Source organism: Amblyomma mixtum, chromosome 2 (assembly GCF_055824585.1).
Source record: "Amblyomma mixtum isolate Tamu chromosome 2, ASM5582458v1, whole genome shotgun sequence".
In the NCBI taxonomy this organism is placed as follows: domain Eukaryota; kingdom Metazoa; phylum Arthropoda; class Arachnida; order Ixodida; family Ixodidae; genus Amblyomma; species Amblyomma mixtum.
The window spans coordinates 280,170,269-280,181,518 of record NC_143013.1 but is presented as its reverse complement, the minus strand read 5'-3'; the positions used below and the strand labels follow the sequence as shown (position 1 = coordinate 280,181,518).

The 11,250-nt window shown below is 46.6% G+C and overlaps 1 long non-coding RNA gene across 1 annotated transcript in view; it reads left to right on the top strand.

Annotated features, from left to right (window-relative positions):
• Positions 1-8,592: 8,592 nt before the first annotated feature.
• The window catches only part of LOC149364142 (uncharacterized), a 57,022-nt gene continuing 54,364 nt past the window's right edge, over positions 8,593-11,250 (top strand). Inside the window, exon 1 of the long non-coding RNA XR_016289150.1 lies at positions 8,593-8,971. This is a non-coding gene — a long non-coding RNA (uncharacterized LOC149364142). The remainder of the gene's footprint in view (positions 8,972-11,250) is intronic.

The following is an 11,250-nucleotide window of genomic DNA, read 5'->3' as shown; positions in this document are numbered from 1 at the left end:
ACTGTGCAGCGATGAGAACAAACACTGAAGAAGATCGTACTACCGCTGTCCTGTCCATTCAGGAGCTCTGTCTTCATAGTACACTTTCGAGGAACATTGCCTCCGAAATCTGCTTTGATGCCGCCGTCGATGATTGGTTGAAACACTGCGCTTTCGGTTTGCACTGTTCGAAATGCTCACGAGACGTATTATCACAATCCTCCTGTTCCGGTCATGGACAGTGAGTGTTTGTACCCCGAAAAAGGATGAAAATAATATTTATTCGCACACTGAATTAAAGGTACGTTGTGTACATCAAGTGATACGGAAGAGCGCTCTTGTAAATCTAACGATGCCAAGAGAGAAAGTAATTTGATGAAAGGACCGGTGGTGAGGTCGGCTGGCGGTAAGGTGACCCTGGCCTGCTACTACACACTGGGGACGGAGGAAATGCCAAAACCAGCCCAGTAGCCTAGGGACAATGCGCCGGGGTCCGAGTTGTGTCGTAGTCGAAGAGGCGTTCGGTACCATCAATGACTGCTGAACAGTTTGGGAAATTCGACTTGTCGGCAAGACAAAACAAAGCCCGTCTGACATAAAGAGCGTGTCTTTTGTGATTACGGTTATTTGAGCATGTTCTTCAGAGAGGTGGCAATCCGAGCGGTGGACGGAGTAGTCCGCGGCGTCCGCTGAGTAGACGGCGTTGGCATAGCTTTGGTCAATCTTCTTTCACAACTATGCACCTTGTTACTGCATTGGGTTTGGGCAAGGGCATCGAGGTACCCGGTGATTTTTTTTTGTGTGGGCTGATGGATCTGCGCACTGCCTCTGACACCCGCGGGGCCAGGTATCCAGTAGAGGCTGTTTGTATATTGAGGCATTCAGCCTAGGTCTTCGTTCAGTGTGTTAGGGAGGCTAAAGTCGAGCTTTCACCTTTGAATATCCTTGATGGCTTGCTTAAATTGGCTCACTATATTTAGGGTGCTGTGCACTTCTGGGAAGTCGAGTCACAAGATTTCAGGTATGTCTTGCGTGACGGAAGGCTCTAAAGTACTACGGCTTTCTGACCTATATGGATTGCTCTTGAGGAAAGTAAAAACAGCGCTAAATTCTACACAAAACATACAGAAAGACGGACAGGACGGGCGCTCTTGAGCACATATAATAGAAGCAGAACAAGCGAACGCGCCTAACTATGTCTCAAGAAGCACAATCACACGAGGAAGTTCTTGAGCAAATAACCTCGATACACGTTAAAATCGGAGCCACTCGAAATTTCCTAAAAAATGTAAGGGTTTTGTTTGTTTGTTTATTTGTTTCTTTCCAATACAAGGAAAAAGCTAAGGGAGAGCTAAAGGCTACTAGTCTGACGAGGCAACATTACAAAAAAAAAATAGCTAAACCGAATAGACACGCGAAAGCATGTGTTTAGCCTGATTAGCTCATGGTTTTGCTTTGCTTGGTCATGGGCATGTCTGCCGACGACATTAAACTCCGGTTAAGCTCTGATCGAGGTTAAGCTGCTCTGATCTGTTGGCACCGCAGATAGAAGTTGATGAAGACGACGATGTGCAATGGCCAATCCCCCGCCGTGGGTATGGGCCATTAAGCCTCAGGACATCATCATCATCATCAGCGCGAGGGAGTATATGCTGCCCTGAAAGAGCCGTCTAGCTGGCTCCCCTATCTGGATACATGTGTGTGTCTCCCAGACTTTTGATATTTCGGAAGGTGGGGTCATGCAGGGGTATAGTGGCCTGGTGTTTTGAGGAGTAAGCAGGCTTAGATTTTTCTTTTTGGCAATATTTCCATGCAATAAAAAAAATAACTGCAGTGACAGCATAATGCTCTCGTGCAGTGGCCAACGAAACTGATACGTTCGCGCCGCCGTGGGTTCGAAACCCAGTCGCGGCCATATTTATTTTATTTCTGCATGGGATGTTGCTATGATAGGTTTTGCCAAGGTCACCTTCAAGGTCATACTTCACACAAAATCGGTGAGCCGGTTATGCCTCGTGAAGTGGCGAATTCGCACGAACACGCTTCCCTATGGCCGGACTCGCATAGCTAAAAGCGTTATTTTGGCCCCGAGTGCCAGTGTGATACAACGCTTTGAGCTCTTTTGTTGGATGTGTAACGTTTAAGGCGGTTATAAGTTTTGGTTTTTATTTTTCTTGTTTACTTTGATAATTGCAGGGTGTAAGTTTTATCACTCACCTTACGCAAGTACTACATATTCTCCCTGCAGTGATGCCTTCGGCTGCTGCAGGTATTTGTGAAGAAATCAGCAAATGAACAAACAAATAAACAATATGGTTGGTCAGATTATTAAGCCAACATTTTCGTCTAGGTGAAATCAATAATTAAACATCGGAAGGATATACTTGGCACAATTTTTATATAATTGGCTGTTATGATATTCTTTAAACTGTTACGCATCACTATCCTATCCATTCTTCTCGATGCGGACAGTGAATGTAAAATGACGACAACTTCCTTAGCAAAATGCTTTTGAGCCATACACGTGGGCCCGAGCTAGACATCTAAAATTTCAATCAGTTTTAAAATGCAAACAAAAATTTCAGTTTCTGTTCTTTTTTCACAAAACACGAAGCTTTGAAACAACAACAATAAAAAAACTACAACGCGCACTTTCATTACACGCATTTATTTCGTAACTCAAGAATCTTTGCACCAAAACGGAGATGCTGTGAAGCCTTTTCTCTAAAAGGTAGTGACGTACTGCCTGCTATACAATGATGCAATGCAGTGCACCGGTCTGACTCTTCACTGCTGGGTGGGGAAATGCCTGCTTGCGCACCGTTTCCGACAAAGAAGTTCTAGTGCACGTACAGAAGTCGTTGCACGCGCTCTTCCGCACCTTCACACGCACACTACCGACTGCGACCAGTTTCTTTCACTTGACGCAGAATAATAAACAATTCGGAGCGGGGACGTGCGACCGACGTCATGAATTCGTTAGTGCAAAGACCTTGCCACCATGTGGACGGCTAAAGATGCTTAGCGGACTCCCAAACGGTTCATTTCGACCACATTTTACAGCATGTGGTGAGGTAATACTGTGCAGAAAGCTTCGTCTGGAAATTTTGGTGGTTTTATTGCTTATTGTGGGCAATGAAAAAAACAGTTTTTGTCACCTACTTTTTGAAGGTTTCACTAAATTTTTCTAGTTTTTTTTTCTTCAGGCACGTACATCTCCAGCCCTGGCTGAACAGTGGAAATCACATCTATCGTGTTGAAATCATACAGCGGCCCATCCTGAGTGCCATCTTTCAACAAACTGTAAATTTTCCACTGCTAGCGAGGGTTGAAGAGCCCCAACCTGTCACGAACCTAACCTAACCTAACCTAACCTAACCTAACCTAGCCTAACCTAACCTAACCTAACCTAACCTAACCTAACCTAACCTAACCTAACCTAACCTAACCTAACCTAACCTAACCTAACCTAACCTAACCTAACCTAACCTAACCTAACCTAACCTAACCTAACCTAACCTAACCTAACCTAACCTAACCTAACCTAACCTAACCTAACCTAACCTAACCTAACCTAACCTAACCTAACCTAACCTAACCTAACCTAACCTAACCTAACCTAACCTAACCTAACCTAACCTAACCTAACCTAACCTAACCTAACCTAACCTAACCTAACCTAACCTAACCTAACCTAACCTAACCTAACCTAACCTAACCTAACCTAACCTAACCTAACCTAACCTAACCTAACCTAACCTAACCTAACCTAACCTAACCTAACCTAACCTAACCTAACCTAACCTAACCTAACCTAACCTAACCTAACCTAACCTAACCTAACCTAACCTAACCTAACCTAACCTAACCTAACCTAACCTAACCTAACCTAACCTAACCTAACCTAACCTAACCTAACCTAACCTAACCTAACCTAACCTAACCTAACCTATTATAGTCTTGTGTACAACGGCCTTACACTTTAGCCCACATCAAGAATGGTCCTTCTTTGATTGCAATACATTTTACTGCGTGCCAATGCAGACTTTACGCTGAGTGTTGGGGATATGGTTTTTCTAATTTTTACTCTTTCTTGCTGCTTACTGCACTTATCCTCGACTCCTTATGTGTTTGCTTGTGCAGCCAGTGGGCGCTAAGGCAGAACGATAAAAGAGTTGGAGCGCCCACTGTCATTCATTCTTCAGTTGGTGCCCCCTTTCGATGCTTCGTTTAGGCTCACTAAGATTCATTCAAACTCATTCAAAGTAAACTTACTCAACAGTCTCTTTTCCTCTCTCATTCACTTTCAGGCTTTATTCTCCGCAGGACAGGGAGCAGAAAACAGGGAAAATAACGACAAAGTTCATCATAAGTTCGGTCAGCTACAGTAGGCACTACAGTGTGTCATATGGAGCAAGGAGTGTCATCGCGCCGTGGGCTTCCTTTGGCGGCCGTGCTTGCGAAATATGTGTTGTAGCTCTGGAATTCTGTCTCCTGTATCGCGCGGTCATCGGCAGAATGATCACCTAGTTTGGAGGCAAGCGTAAAAGAAGGACCATTTTAAACTGATTACAATAAACTGGTTATGAATCTGAAGTACCCTGTCTTCCTGGTCTTTAACGTGAACTTACTGTGCAGGTTATGCATGTTTAAAAGAAATGCCGCAGGAGAGCCTCTGTGAATTGAGCTTTCTGACACAACGAACAGGTAGAAGCAGTGTAAATGGGAACACTCTGTTCTCAGAAAATAACCAAATGTACTTTTAATTTTTGATCCAATGTGACAACGTACAAGGATCATACATCCAAACAACAACGAGCCCCTCATTCCCCTTTCCTTGTCTGCTTAATTGCTTAGCGAGGGCCTCGGTTCTGGCAGCCTTGATGCCTTAGGAAGCATAAGAGGGCTCTCACACAGCTTCCACCCTCGCTGTTCGATGACGTTCTACGTCACATCAGCGGTAACTCAGGACGTGCTACGTCCGCCCCTTAAGAGCGTGGGTGGTGCTGGTGAACACTCCCTAGGTTAGGTTATTTGTAAACATAAATACCCCCGAAAGCCGAAGGTTTGACAGCCGTCACCGTAGCTCAGCGGTAGAGCACCGGACGCGTAATTCGGAGGTCGTGGGTTCGGATCTCACCGGCAGCATGTGGTTGTTTTTTCTTCTGCTTTTCTAATCAATTAGCTTTAAGCGATAACATATTCAGTAATGTTATAAATTGATCAATACCACAAAATAAATAAATGAATTAAAAAAAATCCCCTGTGCCCCTTGGTTTCTGTGGCTGTTGGCTTCTCTCATATTATATATATATATATATATATATATATATATATATATATATATATATATATATATATATATATATATATATATATATATATATATATATATATATATATATATATATATATATATATATATATATATATATATATATATATATATATATATATACACACAGCATGAGCGTAGACCAACGTTTGAAATGCTGGAAACATTTTTTCAAGCATTTCAAACGTTGGTCTGCGTTCATGCTATTACACACCGTGCCAAGATTTATTTCTCTTTTCTTGTCTCGCCTTCCAAGGAACGGGGTCCGCGAAACATGGTCTCGCCCGACGAGTGACCAGCAGTCAAGGAAAAAAGGAGACCGGTTTATTCCGGAGCAAAATAACGCTTCAAAAGGGACACATCATAGAACAACGGAACCAAGCATGCAATACTTCTCGGGACAGAGCAAGGCTAAGGCTACAAGAAAACAGGCGCTACACCTGAGCGCAGAACAACAAAAACGCGGACCATTTAATCACCTTACAGGCATCAGCGCTCAACCCTGTCGAGAACTTTGGTGTTACCATGGCGCTCGCAGCAACCTCAGCACGTCACTATCTTCGCGCAACAAGTGTTTCGTTTTTCGTTCGCATTCTGCGTGCACCCCTTATAGAAATGCCCTATAGACTTTGTAGAAAAAAAGTTTTCTAAAAGTAGATGGCGAAAAATCTACGTATATTCTATAGACTGTCTGCAAGATTTGTATTGGCTACAAACTAGTCTATATGATTTGTCTACAGAGTATCAATAGACATTATAGACAAAAGTCTATGGACAGTCTATGGACTGTCTAACAAAATTTTTGTAAGGGCGTGTGTTCACTGGCGTCATTGCGTCTTCCAAGCCCAAGTGAACACCGCACTCATTCCAGCTATGCCTCTTTCACGCGAGCATTTCATGCCAAGCAAACGCCAGCAAATTATTTGCACCGGTTGTTCTGTGTTGTATTCGACTGAGTTCATATCCTACAGGTCAATGTTTCGTTGATGCGCTATCGTAAATATGTGACAATTTTTCTAACCTCGACAGCAACATGTACGAGCATTCACCTAGCCTCAGTTGGCAACCACGTGCCCACACTGGTACCGGGCGCTCTGGCCGCGGAACGTTTGCCCAAGGTGATAAGCGTACTCATGTGCGAATTCATGCTTCGTAAACTGTTGTGATACGATTTCATTGCTGAGATAAAAAGCGATGTATATGTTCTAGCATCTTATCCGCGCGTCCGACGATGTGTTACGACAGGAGCGCCAACTGAGTGAAAATCATCGGAGGCCACAGGATGGGGACACATCGACCAAATACGTATTTCCTTGACTTTAAGGAAATGTTATTTGGTAGCGCAATTCTCAGCTGCCTAAGCGCAATTGCTTCCGCCGTTAGGATTTCGATGCAGCATCCGAGTTTTGCTCAATCGTGGACACCTGCGCGGCGTTTAAGGTGAACCTTGTTACACTGTGCGCTCATGCATACGTCGTCGATTTAATGCCCACGTTTTGCGAAAATGCTGGCGCGAAGGAAATTTTTAGACCAGCTCAGCGCTCTGTAGCTCGACTGAACGATCTTTTTGCCGTGTTCGGCGTTTTTGTAGCGGTTAACACTCTACGCAACTAGCCAATCTCAGGTCAGGACTCAGCGACGACGTTCTCCTATACTTCTGGTTTTCATGATCTGAATGCCATGCCATGCGAGCTTATGTGCTCCACTTACTTTGCTGCGGCACTTGTCAGGAATAAGAGAAACCATCCTGATAGACCAGAGCTAAGCGATATAAACGGCAAATTTTGTCATTACAGTGGCACAGTCATGAACTTTAGCATGAAAGGTCCTTTTTTTTTTGTTTCACTAAGTGCCATTTTCGCAGAAAATATGGAGTGGTATCTTTATGCCAAGAATGGGAACACTGCATTGATTTGAGCTTTTTAAATGCACCCCCATTTCTGTGGAGGCTGCGTGGGGAATGGGATCGGCTTCTGTCAGCAGACCTTCCCTCCTAGCGGTTCCCTTCTTTCACTTTCTTCGCTTTGTCTTGGTTTCGTTCATGGGGTTTAACGTCCGAAAACGACTCGAGCTACGAGGGACGCCGTAGTGGAGGGCTCCGGATAATTTCTACCACTTGGGGTTCTTTAAAGTAAGTTACAGGGACTCCTAGCATTTTGCTTCCATTCAAATTTTATCGCCGTGGCCGGGATCGAACGCGCGTCTTTCGTGTCAGCAGCCGAGCAGCGCAACCACTGAGCCCCCACGGCGGCTTTCGGAAAGCTGGATTTCGGTTCTAGCTTTTTACATGTCAAGGAACTTCAACGAGCTACTTAGGAAACACATTGTGTGCTTATCCAGTGCAACGATGCCCGCTGATTTTTTTGCACGTTTGTCCTGCTCCATCGGCTCCAATCTGCGTTCTACGCCGCCGCGGTGGCTCAGTGGCTATGGTGCTCGGCTGCTGACCCAAAAGACGCGGGTTCGATCCCGGCTGCGGCGGCTAGAATTTCTTTGGAGGAGAAATTCTTGAGGCCCGTGTACTGTGCGATGTCAGTGCACGTTAAAGAACCCCAGGTGGTCGAAATTTCCGGAGCCCTCCACTACGGCGTCTCCCATAGCCTTAGTCGCTTTGGGACGTTAAACCCCATAAACCATAACCACCAATCTGCGTTCTCCAATTTTCGGGAAAACGACGCCATGAGCTGCAACGTCGACCACGCTCTGTTCTACCACTCGACACAGGTACAGATCAAAGCAACACAAAAACTAAGCCTTTGTTGCATGCAGTCAATGCCTATTTCGCAATGATGAGTGAGAAGGACCAATCTCGCAATTCTGACCAATTGTCGCATGAAATCATGTTCCGTTTAATGCCTTTTTAAGTTCCTTATAGATGTACAGAAGCAAAAATTAAATTTCGACTTTGCGCAATCTAGGGGTTTCATTTCAAACTGTTTACTGGATACCTCCACAGACCCGACCTATCTTCTCAGTGGCGTACCCTGCGGCTCCAAACGTTCGAACTGTTGATAGAAACGACTGAACAGCGCTGACAGACAGCACGGAAGAGACTACCACAGACACATGCACTGCGTCTGTGGTCTTCTCTTCCGCCCTGTCTATTAGCGCTGTTCCGTCGTTTCCATCAACATGCACCGACCATCACGACTAAGCCCTCTTCCTGAGTACAAACTGCGCGCGACGCCTGGCGGTAGCTGCTCACTACGAGATCTGTAGCACGCATTCGGGGCAGATGACGATGCAGGCCTGCGTGATCTGTGGGTATCAAGCTTTGTTTCACTCGAGCGTTCTGTGTTCATGCCGTGAGTGGTTCGCGGCCCTCGTGATGCTTTTTCAACTCTGCGCTTGGTTTAAGAAGCAACCTCGCATGACAAAGCAGGCGCGCTTGTTCGTGGCGGTATTGCGTCGCGCAAGCTCTTTGTGCGACGCTGTCAGCGCGACTCCGACGACAGCGCGCCCATCGACAGTGCTCATGCAGCACCGCCGCTTGCGACCCACAAACACGCAGGCCTGTATTTCGATTGGCGACAAATGCGCGCCGCACTGATGTCGTTAACACTATTGGGAAACCGATATCGCGCCCAGCGACTGCAGCTATGCGTCGCGCACCCAGTTAGAAGCAACCAGTCGGTCGCTCCAGACAAGTGTAATCAGGTGAGTGTTCGTGCGCTATGTTATAAAGGATTGCATGCAAAAGAAGAAATAGGAACTGTGGTTAGCGGCCATATCGACAGGTGACATTGGGACCAGGTTTAAGTCTTGCCTTTCCTGCGCCACAGTGATACGTGCCATTCATGGCGTTCTGCGCAAGAATTCTAAGAAGCCAGTTTTAAAGCAATCGCTTTAAGGGCCCCGTGTCGCAGAAATGTCTGCGTCATGAACAGAAAGTGACTAATAATTCATTTTAGGCCAGATATTCACCGATATCACAGTGGATACTACATTAATTCAATGTAATTTTGTACTTGGTGACTATTCTCGTTTGCCTGACACTGGGATGGTTGTTGCGACTGAAGTAAGGATGAAAAGGAAATTGCACTGGCCTACCTACTGGCTCGGGCTGAGCCACAATCACTGCCACGTGCAGATAGAGGTGTGTTGAAAGGTATAAGAGGAAAGATTGAAAGATTGAAAGAACAGACGCGCGTCGCAACAATCTCGTCCGCCGAAGCGACGACGCCGGCTGTATCAGATATGCCGATAACACGGGGGGCTCAGACGAAGAGAGGTCCTCGTCTCGAAATGTTCGGCAGCGGACTGAGGCTCGCCCTTAACTCATGTCCAGTTTTGCTTTGTGTTATCAGTAATCCGAAATTGCTGCCTTTAGGCACGGGCTTTCTTCAACTTTGATTATTGTTTTGTTGTACTATGGAAATTCTACACCAGGGATATGCGGTGTTTAACGTACCGAAGACACACACTTGCTATGAGGGATGGTGGTGGTGGTGAAAACATTTATTACATATGAACAGGAGTTATGTTTGGATCAGCCCGTAAGGGACCGATCCTTACAAACACTAGGTGGAGGTCCCTAGTATGGGACCCCAGTGGCGGTTGCCGCCGCCCGGGCGCGCCCGACTAAGGCTTGTTGGGCCTGTAAGTGGTGGCAGCCGAGCAGAGTCGCCTCCCAGTCCTCCCGGGTTGGGTTGGGGATGGGGGGAATAGCGGGGTTGGAGGGGCAGGCCCACACCATGTGATAGGTGTCAGAAGACACTGCACTACAGTGTGGGCAGCTGCCGTTAAAGGACGGGTCAAAATGTTTTAGCGCTGCCGGGCACAGCAATGTATTGGTGAGAAGGCGGAGAAGGAGCCGCTCATCCGCCTTCTTCAGGCCTTTACATGGGCATGCCGTAGTGGAGGGCTCCTTATAAATTAACACTGCCTGGGGCCCTTCTTTAACGTGCGCTGACTTCGCGCAGCACACGGGCATTCATGCATTTCGGCTCCATCGAAGTGCTCCCGTCGCGGCGGGGATTCTTTTCGGCGTAGTTGGGCTCCGCAGCCAGACGGCAAAGGCAGTGAGCTACAAGGGCGGGTTGTTTGCATGACTGAAGCGTGGCTCGCATGGATAGTGATACGCAAGCGGCCGTGCCACCAAGCTTGCATTATCGCGGGCACAAGGATCGGGGGCGACAAACGGCGCCCATGTTAAAGGGTACTTGCCCTGGGTCCGGACATTTTTGAAAACCAAGCCCACTACATAGTTGAGGCATCGAATCTTAAGCGTAATTAATTAGCAGTTAATTAGTGTTTCGTCATTAATCAGTAGTTAGTTACTAATTAGTAATTTGTCATTACTTCGTCATCAATTACGTGTGACGTAATCCAGTGGTGACGTCACCAGTGTCACTTAGGCAAAGTGGTGCGGATAACACTTTCGCCTCTACGCACTTTGGACAGTTTCGAATGCGCTGCATATACATTCTTGTCAGGCATGCGTCTCGTCGTGTCCGCGTACGCTTCTGCATCGTCTTGCATTTCAATGCCGCCACCGTCACAGCTGCTTAAGCCGAGCAATGAAGCCTGACGAGAGGAGAGGTAGGAAGCGTCTTGCGGAAAGCGATCGCTTCGCGAGTGATACGCCACAGCAGAAGACTGCTCGCCCCTGCCGACAACGCCATGATAATCAATGTGTTATGCCTGTAAACATTTCGTGCTTACTCTACTGTGGGGAGGTGTCTGACACCTTCCACATGGTTTGGGCGTGTCAATCTAACCCATCTATCCCCCCCAACCCCAACCCCACCAGAGAGGACTGGGAGGCGGCCCTGCTCGGCTGTCAAGATCTAAAGAGCCAAAAGGCCTTGGTTCAACGGACGCGGGCGGCGTTGCTTGCCAATGGGGCCCCGGAATAGGGGCTCCACCTAGTACTGTGAGGGGAAAGGGCCAATAGGGTCCTACCCCAATCACCTTTCTGTAAAAAATCTAATTGC